Raw genomic sequence first — 17,093 nt, 5'->3', positions numbered from 1 at the left:
CTCCAGTAAGGTACAACGCTCCCCTTGTACCCCTTCGTACTGTTGTTAATCTCCAAGATACACGGATTGACATATAGATATTCTTCTACTATGACACACACCCCCAACCGGTCGGTGCCAGGTGGGACCTCCATCTTCGAAACGTCACCCCACTGGGCCTAAATATCAGAGGCACCAACAATGAGTAAGAGACAAGCACATCAGGCAGCCTCAGATTAATCGTGATCCACCCTCTTGATTGTTTTAGTTACCTTTGTACTTCAGGTCATCCCCACTTTCCTGAAATGGTGTGACTATATATAGTTAATAATGGAAAAACCTCACAGCATTATAAGCATTTACTTTATATCCTGAGAGCTTTGCAAATGAACTGATTTAGAGACGAAAAGAGAACAGATTTCTCAAGATGGATACTATCTTCCATCTGCATAAGCATCAACTCAGAGCCAATATATACTCCAGGTACTCAAGTTTGAAATCAGTCTGATAGCCTCAGCAAGAGGTTCAAGTGCCTCATGAACAGAGTTGTGAGAGTGAGTCTCCCCAATCTTTGTCCCTTATATTTGAAAGTAGCGGGACCATACGCCCATTGGTGATGACAGTTGCTTAGGAGATTGTTTGTACCTAATCCTCTGAAAAAAAAAAAAAAAAATGATCCACCAAATCAAAATGTTCTAAAAGTAACGGTAGTGATGTTAAATCATGCGTTAGCATGCACACAATATTCATTATGTTCATTCAAATTCCCATAATTCCATTTTTGCTAGCACTGCATTCAGTTTTATATATTTACATAAAGGTAATAAGGACTGTGTTGCTGAAGTCATGGTCAATGGTTGATGGTCAGGCGGAAGAAAGTGTTCAAAGCAGCTCTGATGACCTATGCTTGATTATTTTGACGCTTGATCAAGCGAAACTAGAGACACTCTCAAAGTACACAGAAGTGCTTGAGTCAGTCTTGCATTCTGACAACTGTGTGGTGGATAAACTTTAAACCCAAAGATCACACCCCAAATACTATACGCTCCCAGAATAGTAAAAGAATGTCTTTACCCATGGAGTGTTTTTGTCAACATATTCTGTCTGGAGACCAGATGTCTGTTTAGCAGATTGGAACGTCAATGGCAAGCTATCTATTATGACTAGGAAGGCAGCAAACAGGTTCCTTCGACCATGGCCACCACAGTGTGAGATATGGTTGGCACTTAGTCAAAGACAAACAATAACACTGCCAAGGACCTCAAGGCCCACAGTGGACCATGTGCAGCCTAAGGATAGAAAATTGCCTAACAAGGACATGCTAGAGGTTATCTCTAACAACAGGAAATCATTTTAAATTAATTTCGTTTTTTTACCTTGCTTGCCGTGGGTCAAGATTTTTTTCCTTTTTTTGTATTCTTTTAACTTAGTTAAATTATCAAATTTCCCTTAGACATTTGTACCTTGAGGCTAAGTCTTGATTTTCTTGCAGCTTTTTCTATCTTTTCAAATGTTGAATGATAGATAATAAAACCTCTGTTTCTAAGCTTTAATTGCTTCCCACTGCAGTTCAGGAGAAGACTGTGGGAGCATCAATGTCCTTGTAAATAAAAACATGTTCTTTTTCTGCAGGAAACTTCTGATCTACATTTCCAGCCTCCATCTGGTGAATACCACAGGCAATGTTGACAGTTGCCTCAGCATGATCAGAAAAAATGATATTCATATTTGATGAGAAATAGTAGGAATAAATAAATAATGATCTAGTAACTAAGTAATCACTTAATATAAGGAAGTAATCAATCCTATTAGATATAGTGTGACTAACAACCACAGTGAGATTAACTAGTCTCCATGTATCAGACTTGCTGTAGGTCAGCACAAATACCATTATATCACAGGATGCTCACTTAGAATGACAGGAAGGCAAGATTCAGTATAATACATTTTCTGGCACCTGATTAAAATTTCCTCTAGGCAACTATAGGGTATTGGACCATCTGCCATTTCCTGCAGTCTAGCTCTATTCGATAAAGAAGAAAAATCTCATATGACATGTGAAGTGAACTAAACTAGATAAGCATTATGATTTATTAATGTTGTATTTGTTTCTGTTAGTATGTATGCCAATGTAACTATCGAATACCACATGCTGTCACATGCTGTCTTTGTGCCCTCCTTTGTTTCCCATAAACATGATATTGGTGGACTCTTGGTTTTATGACTGCTCATAACAAGAAATCTGATTTTTTCCTGGAAAACTGTAACAAACAGTGAGTTTTCTTCTCCTTTGGAAATGTTCCCCTGGCTTCTGTGTAAGGTAAGGTCTCCTACATTGTACGTTGTGTTCTTACTCTTCAGCCTGTTCAGTGTTTTGTGTATTTTCTGTCTTTCTGGTATGTTTGCCAGGATTCAGAAAATACCTGCTCTGGACAAATAATTAACATCTGCCACTGGGATGTTTAAATTGTTTATCAACCTTGAATGTGATGTGCCAATGTGCCAAGAAAACAACACCCCTGTTGCTGGCATTGAAAACCACGCCCTATCCCTGTCAAGCCATAGAGACACATTATCAGCAAGGTGGTCTCCAGTAGAATGCTACATTGATTTCCTTGAGCTTAGCAATTTCAATATTTGTTTGCTCTTTGCAATAAAGCTTAGTGCCTTAAATTTTGTTGTACACAATCTCCCATGAAATATAGCAAACTAAAACAAAAAAAAAAAAACTGCCACCCTAGGTGAGGAACCTTTCCCCTGATATCCGAAATATGATCAGTGAAACTTTTCCCTGCTCAACACACAGCTGGTGGAATCGCCTTAAACTTAATTGTAAACATAAATGTCCATTCAATAGCCTTCAGTCTATGTAATTTGTTTGTTAACCAATATACAGTATTTATATGCAAATAAAAAGTAGTTAAAATTAGAGTTGCACGATACCCACGGTACCCTGCGGTGCCAAATCGTAACGGTTCTTACTACACCAGAAATTCTACACAATGGTACTACTACTACTACTATGGATTACTATACTACCGGTGCCCGTTTCCGCTACTATGGACTGCCTCTACTCTCTTCTCACTGCCTTACTCCTTTGTAAACAAACCACCTGCAACAAACTACACAGCTGCTGAATGATTGGCTGTTTGCCTGTTACTGGTGACATAGGCTGTTTCCACACACTGGGCCCGTCTGTTAGCTGATGGTGTGTTCGTGTGTTTCTGCCGGCAAGAACGAACTCCATGAAGAAGCTCCGCTTCCATATAGAAACACGCTTCAAAACAAACAAACAAGCTAAAGTTCTGTCTCGCCCAGCGCTCGCATGTGCTTACAATCACAAAACACGAGACAACACACTCACCTGGCAGAAGCACTGGGCCCCGAGCGGCGAGTCTGCCGCGCCGTCGTCGTCAATGGCACACATTAATTTTGCTCAAAAAACAAACTCGTTGTTTCAAACTTGTTTCAGTCTAATTCCATTTATGTTTATTATGTTATCTGCACCAAACAACAAGTATTTTATACTTGGATAAATACATTGCAGTTCATAAAAATATAATTTTAAAAAAAGGCTGCAGTATGCGCTAATACCCGGAACCGTGATACTTTGTCTGGTATAGTATCGTGTTACTCATTTTGGTATTGTGCAAACTCTAATTAAAATTCACAACTAAAGTTACCCCAGTCACTACTATTATGTATGTTAATGCAATGCATTATTATGCTCTCACTAGGCCTGAAAAATCCACATTTAGAGTACATTATACATTTCAGTTACTTCAAGGAAACAAATACCTCTCCGTGAGTGATTTGGAAAACAGCAGGATATCACAGAGAAACCATATCCCACATTGTGGACCTCACTGTTGCACTCTTTGAACTTTGGCACCTTGGTAAGTCCTGAAATATGTGTATATGATGCTCTTTTCCAGAGAAGCACTTTATTCTCTCTGGTTCTTCGTCACAGGAAGATTCAGGCAGTCTGGCATTTTCAGCATTCTGTAACTTCTGGATCAACAGAAAGTTGGAGAAGGCCTTTAGAACCCCAACAGCGAAATGTGCCTTCTGACATGTATAGTAAAAAAAAAAAAAAAAAAGATAACTTAAAAATCAATCAGGTGAACAGCTACCAGCAGAGCCATTTTCTTTTGTTAATACAATAGAAAGTTTCAATGTTTTGTTGCACTTTGACTTGGAATTTTAATAAATTTTGACTTAGTTGATATTCCTCTTTCCAAATGGTTATGTATAATGGATGGTTCGACCTTATTAAAAAAGGTAAGGTAAAGAACAGCGCCAAGAAGCTGTGAGGCAGACGAATCAACCCCCTACCTCAGAGAAAAAAGGAGTGTTCAAATCACAAACATGGGCTTTTCCTTATAGCAGCCACCAACGGTTCTCACTTATTCTGCATAAATGTGAATGTGTGGGTGACACTCATTTATTCCAACCTGGCCACATTTCCTGTAGCCAGACAGAAGTTTAAACAAGGAAAGATGAGGTATAATTAACTTGACAATGATAATCAGACCTTGCCAAGTTTGCAATCCTCATACTCACACACATACAGAATAAAGCTGTTATCCCTGACTCACATTTATCCATCTGTGTGTTTTCCACTCAGGAACATATTGCTTCCCAATCTCGATTTCCTCTCCTTATCACCCTGTAAGTCTATTAACCCACTCATGTGCCTGTTCATATTGAGTACCCACTGACAACATACACGATACACATAAATGCACCACACATACCACAAATGTTTCAAAGCATTGGCATGCAGTGATAAGGCACGAGGCATAACACTCAGAAACCATGATCACAATAACACCTCTGCAACGTTTAGGCAGCATTTGCAAACCCTCATACTATGCATGGGCTGTTACCACTTTTCCTTTAGGTAAACATGCAGCCCCCAAGAGTGACACACTGCAGAGCAGGACACATAGACACAACAGACATTTTAATACAGAAAAACTACAGAAAAAAAGACAAAAATTAAACGATATCAGTATCTGTGCCTCTAAAGGAAAGACAAGTAAATGCTGCATGGCTCAACTCCACTATCATTGTGGTGGATCAGACTGATAAATGTCCTTTGAAGCACAATTTCTGCCCTTCGTGAATGAATGACGAGACAGATTAATAAACAAATCAATAATATGGCCTGGTCAATATTCATGTACGAGTTTACGGTTAAAAAAAAAAGTGTATAACTCCGGCTGACCAAGAACACCTTTTCTCCTCGTCCTCCAGCCTCTGACCTAGAAATCGTCAAGGTCCAACATCATCAAGAATGTTCAAAATGGGATGTGTAAGGATGTGGCTTACAGGAGAACACAGGGAGAGAACAAAGGAGGCTTCCATTTTGGGCAGGAGGAAACAATTGTGCAGACATCCTCCACTGGAAGCCAATTCTACTGCTAATCTGTCTGTTGACTGGTCACTGCAGCTGACCTGATGTACTGTAGAAATAATCACTTAAGAAAAAAAAAAAATTAAAAATATTCACCCACAGCAGCTCTATACTACTTTAAATGGCACCACTGTCAAACTGTGTCTATTTAAAGCGACAATATGCATCTTATTTTCATATCAAAGAATAATATAAAGGAAATAAAAAATAATAATTGTAGTCATCATGAGTGCATGGCTTAACTTGACTGCGTGAGGATTTTTCATTTTGCAAAAACATCTTGCAATCATTCTGCCATCCTTGCATCCCTCCCCCTTGTCTGCAAGTGAGGGAAGCAAGAAAGTGGTTGTGGGGATACGGACTTTACTACTTCTGCTTCATGCACCTCTGCACACACACACACACACACACACACACACACACACACACATATAAACACATATAAACAAAACCATAATCTTCACACACAACTGCACCTAACTGCCCAAATGCACAAACAAATAAAGCCACCTTCTGTTTCCCATACACACAAAGAGCCTACCCTCCATTCATATGCAGACAGAAACCTTCGCCATCATCCCCCACTGTTATTTTCAAGTAAGTTTACAGGGCTCATAAACAGGTTTTATATAGTCAATATGGCTGACTGTGTCTGGTACACTGTGTCCTCTACTCACAACTCCAGATTGTCAATATGACAGTAAAAATCTCTGTAAACACCCTCTCCTCATGCCACTCTGAATCAAGTTTAACTGCAGAGTACACCTTAGCAGTGTCCAACCAAGGTGCTTCATTCATATATTGTGACAGTGGTAGGCAAACAAGCTAAGCCACAAATATAGCTGATCATTTTTGGAATAAACCATGTATAGTTTTAGGTATTTATGTATTTGGAGGTTGACTAAATATGTACATATATATAGAAAATCAGCAGCTATATCCTTAAATGCACACTCACTTCTCTCCCTCTCTTCTTGTACACTCGATTTTAAACAACAGCTCTGAATGGGAACTTTTAACTTATAATTGCCTCAACTGCCCTGTCCAGACACAAATTCAGACTAAGACCCACACAAACACACAAATGCACACAGCTTCCCATGCTGGTCTTCAAGTGGTCCCTGAGGAGAATCCACTGTTAGTAGATAATTGGTTTCCAACCTTCACAATACTTCTGCCCCCCACCCCCGTCCTTTTTTCTCTAACAGTCTGGCAGTCTTAGCCTCTCTCAGCCGCCCTCTTTATACATGTCTGGCGCTGTATTTTGTAGCACTACACATGCAATTAGCACATACACTAATTGTACACCCTGGCTTCAGTTTTTGTGTAAACACAGACATAAAACATGATTTTTGCACAGTTTACTGCTGTAAAATAGGTTATTTACATTTACAACTTTGACAATATTTACCCGCTTTGTCATCAGTGATCGCTTAATATTCATGCTAATAAAGCAGAGTGACTTGAGGAAAAGAGAGTTAGAGCATTGATGGTCCATCTGTTCTGCCCCTGTAGCCCTGGCCCAGTTTCTTTCTGTTTCTTAACAGCATGAAAGCAGCAAGAGCGAATCAGCTGAGCTACAGTTCATACACAGTTCTCCTTTTAGCCAGTTGACTTGAAACCTACACATGGCTGCATGCATGCACTGAAAATGTGTTGTGGTAACATGATATAACAGTGCTAAAATGTCAGCACAGACCCATGAAAACGTGCCTTCAGGTGAATTTATCTATGGTGAACACACACACACACACACACACTTAGGAGTTACTCAGTGGTACCATCAATTACTCAATCACCTGCTTCAGCAGGCAAAAATGTCTGGCTCGCAACTCTAAATATGGCATCTAGTTTCCAACATCCCATATGGGTCAGTTACCATGACAACCACTGCATGCCTGTCCAAGCAGCCTAATATTTACTCAGCAAATACATGTTTGCTGTCTGCCTCTGCGGTAGGCAATGATACTGGCCCGCCTGGTGTTTTCTACATAACAGACTCAATCTATAATACATGAAGTAAATACAAGCCGTCGCAGAATCAGGGTCATGTGGCTGGTTCGACTGATTTTAAATCTCATCTTTTTTTTCCCCCGTCATCATTATCATTATTCTAGTGGTAAGGTACGCAACGTTTAACCACCAATTATCTGAAAGGAGCCAGTTTCTATGCAACCATTTCATAATACTCCCAAAATAAAAGTCTGTGGACATGTGTGCTTAAAGCTGAGCTGTACTGTAATTATGGCTGTGAAGCAGTTTCAAGCCATAACTCTCTACCTGATTTGACGTATGTTCTCATTAAAATAAATGATATTCAGATAAATAACATAAAATCTTCAGCTCTTCAGATAAATAAGTAAACCAGGGTTGAAAAGACTGTAGACAGGTTTGTCCTTATCTTCATTCTTTGTCACACTGGGTGCCAAAGCTCTCTGAATTAAGGCATAATTATTGGTTTATATGGATAAGCATTGGTTTGCTAAAATTAGTCGCTGTTTGATTGTTTATTAGGATTGGACGACTGGATGAATACAGTGGTTATCAGCAGCTGGCTGAGACAATCCCCAGTTGTTGTTGATGATGATTGGTGATTTCTGTTTTTTGTTTTGCTAATTTAATGGTCTGAAACAGACTTCTATTCAGTGACACAGCACACACACTGAGCAAAATAGTTCCAGAGCCAGAATATTTTGGGTGGATTACAATTTCATCTCGAGTTCCTGCTTGCTGGAACAGAGTACGGACAAACCAAGATGGTTTGGATGAGTTTTATTCTGTTTCTGTCTGTCTGTCTGTCTGTGAATGAAGTATTTGTGTTGAATGAATCGTTGTGATGAACTAATAAGGCAGTTAAACTAATCTTAATTTGGTGAAAGAATGAAACTTGAGTTTACAGCATGTACAATTGTGTTTTTTTCTGTTTAGTTAAGAAGGTCTTGATCTTTTGTGACTACATTTTGTTTTTATTGGAATGGAGTGAACTAGCCATGCAGACATGTCTATCTCCCAGTTGAAAAGTCCAGGGTAAAGGGGCTGTGGGGGCACACACTTAACCGCAATCTACAACACAGGCTGGGCTCCGTCATAGCTGATGTCCACCTCCTTAAAATATTATGTAGACTATATTCTGGCTATGGTGGCTTCAAAGACACCACATGGTGCCCACAAAAACTTTAATTGGTCAGCATGGGCTGCTTTTCTCTCCTATAAATTTTGGGTGTTGGTTAGATTATTTTCACCTTTTCAGTATTGAGCAGAGCTATTTTTACAACAAACCAGGCTAACTGCTCTACAGTGGATGAAACAACGTAAACACAGCCACTGCACAAAATAATCCCATATTTAGTCATGAAACAAGGTCCTTCCCACAATCCTAAGCATGTAAACATAAAGTAAACACAGTTACTGTGGAGAATATAATTAAATATGTTCAAAATGTTCAAAAAGGTCCCATGAAACAAACAAAAAAAAAAACAGAATACTATTTGCTTCCACATATTTTGGTGTTTTTCTGATTAAAACGGGCAGATCGGTTGAGACTTGTCGCAGATATTGATTAGTGTTTACTGTTGCCAATAGTGCTGAGAGTGCGTTACACCCTCACCGCTATGGAACTGCAGACAGCGTTTTAATCTACTGTCAGCATCTACCTCCCACTGAACACAGTTGGACCCGGGACCGAACACAACCTCAGAGCAGTGGCCTGTTTGGCAGGGAAGACACAGTAGCCTACCAAGGTGGTTTTCATGCAGGTTTAGCTCCTGGCATCACAGGGCTGAGTCAGGAAGGTCTGTAAATCACCTCTGTAGTGTACTGTTATTCCCTGTTGGTCTCAGAGGCTGTGCTGGAACCTGGTCCAGTACAGTAAGGCTTCTGACCCAGTTCTGTTGCCTACCAATAGCAGATTCAGTGAGCAGCCATTTATTATACAATAGATAATCTTAGAATATATTCTGTACAAAATATGATGTTTCGCCAAAATCAATAAATACAGTAAGAAAGTTGTGCTTTTGTACAGCAATCGGTGAGATCCATAGATGCATGTAGCAGCCCTCAAAATCATTTAGAAAGTGTTCCATTGGATGCAAAATTTGCACATTCCCTAAGGATGAGTCATGAACAACTTTTATGGTAAATCAGGAAAAGTCAAATTTCAAAATACCATCTAAAATTACTTCTTTGTCATTGTTGGGCCAGACATTGGTGTATAGGTGACATAATGCATCATGTGTGATAAAAAAAATTACTTTTTGACTTGAAAAGAACTATCAATCATCACCTATACTGTATTATACTGTAGCTACATGTGTACAGCAGATTTCCATTGACTATAAATCCAGCTATAAATGATCAAGAAAGTTAACATCCCTGTTGTAATAAACTGTAACTATCCTACTTAATTTACATAATGAGGACTAAACATACGAGGAAGAAAAAGGTTTTGTCATGTCAGTGCGTCAATGCACAATTCAAAAGTCACAATCTGCTTTTAACCAGTGAAATTGAGGAGGAACAGCAAGAGGAAAAAAGCAAGTATGTGATCAGAGAGCGGAGGAGGACGAAGGACTGGCAGAGAGTAGTAGGACAAAGAAGACAGGTGAACACGTTCCAAGAAGGAATGAAGATAAAACTGCCTCCTTTTACAAGCACTAGATGGAACTATAAAATCTTACCTTGCACTAAGCACACATAAACATCACGCATACACATGCAGGTCAGTCCATAAAGCCTTGCAATTCCTTCAGTCCTTGTTCAAACCGTTTGTAATTTCTGTACTGTTTGCCATGGAAGGCAACAGGGGAGGCTGTTATCTGCTACACTCTCTGCCCCAGTCTCAACTCTCCCACCCACTGCTCCAGCCCACCATGTCCCAAGAGTGTGGTGGAACTGTAGCATGAAGCAACTGAGGCAAAACAACACGCATGCTCTGTGTCTAACATTAGCCCCTGTTTCCAGCTCACTCTCTCATTAGGGACAGCTCACCACCTTGAGCATTGTCTGTTTAGCCAACTGTTGCACGTGCATGCTGTACACAGGCAGTGTGCTGTAATACACAAGCAGACGTGTGCAGACATGACGGTTAGTGGACATGATACCTGAGCACACATAATAAATGTTCTGAGACATCACATTCTGAAGTATCACAGAGAGAGAGAATGAATGATCTAGGTCCTGTTCTGTTGACATTGATATACCTCTGGCTGGCCTTCAGGGGACAGAAGGACCATTTGTGATTGAGTAAATAACCACCCAGCCTTTTATCGGATTAGACCAAGAAAACATTAACAAGGTCTATGTACCTAATTCATTTGGAAATGTGTATCTTTTTATCTCTTTTATTGTGAGTGTGCTATGATTGTTGATTTTTAACTAACTAACTTGTTTTAACTAAACCTTTCTGTAATCACCATCATTGGATGTGTGTTGTGTGTTATCCAGAACTGTTTTCATATTTACAATTGCCTTCTGAAGACGGTTGTATGCAGATGTGTTTAGCTCCAGTTTTATAGTCTAAATATAAAATAAAATATATTCTAGGTCCACATCTACAGAATGTTGAGAATCAAAATAAAGATGAGAGACAATATTTTGTTCAATTAAATAGACTTAAAGATGCAAATTCAGTGACGAGCAATGCTGAGCAATTTAATTATAATGACCTGATAAATGGAACTTCAAAAATACATGACACGTTCATTAAAGTACAAGAATTATTTGTTTATTTTATTTATTTTTTTTTTGTAATTTTCAAGGTATTCCATAAATAAATTTTATAGAAATTTTAAAGATAGAAACACCATCTGCTATGACAAAACAGAAAATAATCTGTATCTACCGATATGGATCATAGCTAGTCAGAATTTGTGGTATAAAATGCGTTCAGGGCATCCCCAAGTAAAAGAGATGCACTGAACACAAGCCCTGTATTTCCAGAATGAATAGTGAACCTCTCAGCAGCTGTGGTTGGAATAGTAATCCATTGTAAGGGACTGAGATTGACATATCAGTGGATATAAAGACAACGTGCAGAAGCACACGAAACACACTTAGGCATGAGATAAAGGATCAGTGCTAAATTGCTATAGTTACAGTTGGCTGTATTGGATTACCAGCAACCGTCTCCATCAAAGGCCTAATGTCATGGGAACCAAATGAAAGAAACAGTATTGATGCAACACATAAGAAATGCAATGATCTGTCTGGTTCAGAGGCAGACAGCCTCCTTTTAACTGTGCGTGCATCTATTAGCTGCTTCTGAGGTGTATGTTCAAATTATACCTGATGGGAAGCTCATAGGTGGATTTGAGGATAAGAATGTTTTCAGTGGTCTAAATGTGGGTGTTTGCAATAGTGTGACTGCATGTGCGTGCATAGATAGAAATTCAATGACAATTGGCATTTGCTTTGTTTTTAGGCGAGTGGGTGGAATAAGACAGATACTGCTGTGTGCACAAAACAAAGAGAGAAAGAGAAAGGAAGGCAGATGGAGGTCAGAATTGACAGAAGTGGTGAGAGGAGGAGAGAAATATTGATAGATTGAGTGAGAGAAAGGGGGAAGAGAGATACTAGGGAGAAGGATAAAGTCATTAGGAAGCAACTATACCAAGAAGCTCCGGGTCAATAGGTCAACACTTAGCTTCAAGTGTCAAGTAGTAGGCCATCACCGCCTGCACCTTCACGGGTAATTGATCTGCATGTGTGTGTGTGTGTATGGCTGTGTGTGTTTAAGTGTGTAAAATGAGGCAATTTAGTTTCCATTGCTGCCCTTTCCCCCGTCATTTATTTTAAATGGCTAGTGAGAATATTTAGCCAGTGGACATCCAGCACTCAAGGGAGACGAACACAAATTTGAACACCTTGATGGTGGAAGATAGAGCAGTAGGAAGAGACGGAGAGGAACATTTCATAATGGGTGGGAAGAAGGAGAGCAAGAGGAAAAGTGGATCGGGGGTTGCATAATTACAAATTATACTTGACAGTCAAAAAAGGAGGATATGGGAGGAGAAAGAGAAATGAACAGGGTGAGAAGAGAAAGGGGGTAAGAGAAACAAGGGATTGACATTAGAAGAGAGAGAGAGAGAGAGAGAGAGAGAGAGAGAGAGAGAGAGAGAGAGAAAACATTTGGACGCTTTTAGAGCCCACATTTAAGTCCATCATATGACAACTATTGATTTTCCATTGACTCTAATGGATGTTTTGGCCCCTATATAATCATCTATAGCTATTAAACCATTAGCTACTGGGAAACACACACACATACACACCAATACCGAAACGCCATTCCATAGGGAGCGGAATAACTTGCCTTTTTTTTGTGCATATCCATGTACATATCTAAACACAGCAAACACCCACACAGACACACTGGTGCATCCATATGCTCTTCCTCTTTTCCCTACACACACACACACATCCATTTTGCTCTTGTCAAGTGTAATAGAAGACATGGGGGAAAGACAACAGGATAATAGGATTATTATTCTCCTCTAATCTCCATGAGTCAGCACCACACAGTTTGTGTACTGGTCCTGGCTGTGTGTATGTACAATTAACTAGTGTCAGTGTATGTTTCTGTGTACACATGCCTCTGTATTTAGTGATTATACTCATTTTTCCACCTTGAGAGAAAATAGAACGTCTGTCCTCACCTTTAATAATAGATGTTTGTCCCCATGAGAAGTTGGAAATAACTTCAATGAATGATTATTATCTTCATCAATGTGATACAAATACTAGTTTACAGTATACAGGACATGTTCTCTTGTTCTCCCTATTTTGATTAATCTAAAGTGTGAAATGGAGGCTGTACTTGAGACATTATTTATTATTTATTTCAATTGCATTAGCCAAGTTGTCATGAATCAGTGCCACTTCATTCCAAGAAAAGACACATCTTCTTCAGCTAAGGGACTACTGAAATCTTAATGAATTAGTACCATTTTAGTTGAGGGAATAAAAGGTGTGGCTTTGGCCAAAGGAACACTCAAGTCAGAACAAATTAGTCCCATTTTATCATGAGGAAGCTGTAGCTAGGGGACCATTGGGGTCCTAATGAGTTGCACTGTTTTATCTTGAGCAAACCCCCAATTTGAGATTTAAGCAAGGGACTGCTGAACTCATTACAAATTAGTACTATTCTGAGAAAACCCAGGTTTACTTCAGCCAAGGGACTATTGACTTCCTGAGTAATTAGTCTCACTTTACTTGGAGAAAAAACCCAAACCAAACCAAAGGGGCTATTGCAAGGTCAAAAGAAGTTACTAATATTTAAAGTGAGAAACAACTTGTGCTGGTGGAGTATGATATGTATGAGTCAGCATACCAGAGTTGGCGTTGAGAATGAGTCACAATGGATAATACTTTTATTAATAGAGCTGGTGTAGGAGGCGGTTGGTCACATACATATGCACACACATGCATATACAGCAGTGCAAACACAATTCAGAAGTATCTGATTGCCCTATCATGCTCAGTATTATTAATCATTTCTTATATTTTACATAACTGGGTACTTGTATCAAAGCTCCTACTGCATGTAGAACAGCGTTGACTAAACACTGCAGTGACAAAATGTATTTCAATTCTGCACAGCGGAGAACATACATTAAAAAACTGAGTTACATAAATGCAATAGTTCTAGTAAACTGCAATGAAGTACGCGACATGAACACTGAATGCTGCTTCCGCATTTTACTCAAGGACACAGTGACTTTTAACCAGGACATACTGTACTCCAGACTAATGTGCTATCTTCAGCTATGCGATCTCTCTAGCGATGATGAATAGAACAGAAGGTAAGAAGCCAAGGGTTGTTCATGGCATTAGCCTGAAGAGGACATAGAGAGGACATACACTGCACACTCTGTAGGAGCTGTTAGCTCTACCCCTGTCTGCTAAACCGACTCAAACCAGCCCAAAAAAGCGCTCAAAATAAGCAAAAAGAAAGCCATCAACAACATGCAGAAATGCTGCCGACTTCGCTGGGCCCGAGCTCATCTGCGATGGACTGACGGAAGTGGAAAAGTGTGCTGTTGTCTGATGAGTCGAGTTCAAATTGTTTTTGGAAATGATGGATGTCGTGTCCTCTGGGCCAAATTTAGATGTTACACAGCGTGCTTTTGGGTCAAATTCCTTGTTTGTGTACACACACTTGGGTAATCAAGCTGATTCTGATATTACACAGCTGTTTCCAGAAGCTGAGTAACACTACTCGAGACGAATAAACTCAAGCGTATGTGAAAAATCTGTAGAGTGCCCCTTTAAATGAAACTGGATTACGGATCTGACCAGTTATTAAAAAGCAGCTTCTGGTATTTGACACTTTTCTGGACACCCAGCCTTGCTATGCATTTCCCCCATTCGAAGCTAATGAGAGGTCTCTAGAACATACATACACACAGGAGATTTCCATCTGTGCCTTTCCTTTAACAAATGAACAAATATAGGACACACTCAGCAGCACATCAGTTTGGCCTGTCTCTGTATCTATTATTTGGATATCTTGTCTATTATTCAGACCCCTCACTCATTCCTCTATCTCCCCAACTCTCTCACTCTCTAGCTACAACCCCTCTCACTCCTCTCTTTCCATTTCTCTTTCACGCATTCCCTATCTCTTCGTCTTTTTCTCTATCACCCTCTCCCATTCTCTCTCTCTCTCTCTCTCTTATGTGCTCTCCGTTATCTTGTGTAAAGTAGATAAGCATCGGTTTCCAGCTGCAGGAGGAGAAGGGGGAATAATACACAACATGTTCATGAGAGGTGGAGGGTAGCAGCCCAAGTCAAGGTCGAACTGCCTATGGTGTGTGTTTGTGTGTGTGTGTGTGTGTGTGTGATTTACAACCCCATCTCCTGTCTTTATCTGTATCCTTATCCAAACCTTGGCACCATTTCCTCAGAGAGTAGACACAATATAAAGTGTTCACACACTCACATACACACACTTGTCTGAGGCGGTGGTAGATCATGAGCTGGTGAATACAGGATGATGCAGAGCAGCCCGACTGACATGAATCACAGTCACTCGCCTTTTCTTAGCTATCCCCTCTCGCATACATCTTTCTTCTTGCACTCGTCTTCCTTCTCATCCCTTTACTCCTCCTCGCCCCCCTCTCCTTTACTCTCTCCTGCTCCTCCACTCCTCTACCAACCTCTTCCCTGCGTTCCCTCTGTTGTTTATCTTCATTCATTCTTTCCCCTCTTCCTCCGCTGATTGATCTGTTCCCTCTCATGGTTCCTCTATTCCCTCATACTCTGCACTGACTAATAACTTCCTTTTACTTATTTAAGAGGTAGGTAATGCGTTGCATACTTTAATGCATTTTTATGTGTTGGGAGAACTGAATACGTTATAGACGAATGGCCATCAACTGATTGAACATAACTTTCTCACTTGGCACATACTGTAGCTGCCATTTTGTCTTCTTTTTTACTTCCTAGTGTTAAATTTTGCAGTCACCGTTGCTCAAAATTCAGAGTTGAGCTACGCTAGGGTAAATATAAACACACAAACACCATCAGCACTGTCCGTATCTGAGTTAGATGCTGTTGCAGAACATGCACACACACCGAGCTTATATGAAATTCACTCTGTTTACAATAGGACAAAACAAACAAGTATCAGAGTCCTGTGGTCTACAGACAAAGCTTTACTGATAAACACTTTACCTGCTTTGTCCTAACCAATGAAACGCTCACAATGAGAGTGACTTTGCCTGATAAATCATCACAAATGTTCTATTTTCCATCCATAGCCGTCTGTGTATCACCTGTGCCACACCTGATTTGAGTTAGCATTGAGCACTGAATTGGATGTGGCAGATCTGCCCGTAAACTAATAAAAGGGAATGGACTGAACTTCATAAAGCGCCTTTCTACAAAGTGCTTTAAGTTAATGTCTCTTATACACCCATTCACACACACACTAATATATCTGGGAAACAAACAGGCACCAAAAACAACGTATGTAACTTTTAAAGTGATGATTATAAATGTTTACTCCTTATGTAAGCACCAAACCAACGTATGTATTTTTCTAATGCTGAGTGTTTACAGCTACTAATGTGTGTAACACTGTTACTGTGATGAAAAATATTGAAATATTTATATTTAACATTTAATCTGTGTCTATAATAACCAGATCCTGAAATGTAGATGTGACATGAGGGTTTCTGAATAAAGAGCATTACACATGAACATATATACATACATATAGTATATAAACACACACACACACACACACACATATAGTATACAAACACACACACACATATATAGTATACAAACACACACACACACGTATAGTATACAAACACACACACACACACATATAGTATACAAACACACAAACACACACACACATATAGTATACAAACACACACACACATATAGTATACAAATACACACACACACACACACACACACACACACACATATAGAATACAAACACACACACACACACACACACAGTATACAAACACACACACACACACACACACACACAGTATACAAACACACACACACACACACACACACAAACACACACACACACACACACACACACACACACACATATATATAGAACTTTGTAGAAAGGCGCTTTATGAAGTTCAGTCCATTTCCTTGTATTAGTTTACGGGCAGATCTGCCACATCCAATATGGCGGACACGTTGACGTATCGCGACGTCAATG

General features: G+C 39.7%; 1 protein-coding gene across 2 annotated transcripts in view; it reads right to left on the bottom strand.

Moving 5' to 3' along the window:
• LOC104930083 (zeta-sarcoglycan) overlaps nt 1-17,093 on the bottom strand; it is a 344,655-nt gene that overhangs the window by 242,287 nt on the left and 85,275 nt on the right. The window lies entirely within an intron of this gene.

Source organism: Larimichthys crocea, chromosome X, assembly GCF_000972845.2.
Source record: "Larimichthys crocea isolate SSNF chromosome X, L_crocea_2.0, whole genome shotgun sequence".
NCBI lineage: Eukaryota > Metazoa > Chordata > Actinopteri > Sciaenidae > Larimichthys > Larimichthys crocea.
The sequence above is the reverse complement of the archived record's forward strand: the minus strand, read 5'-3'. Positions and strand labels throughout refer to the sequence as shown.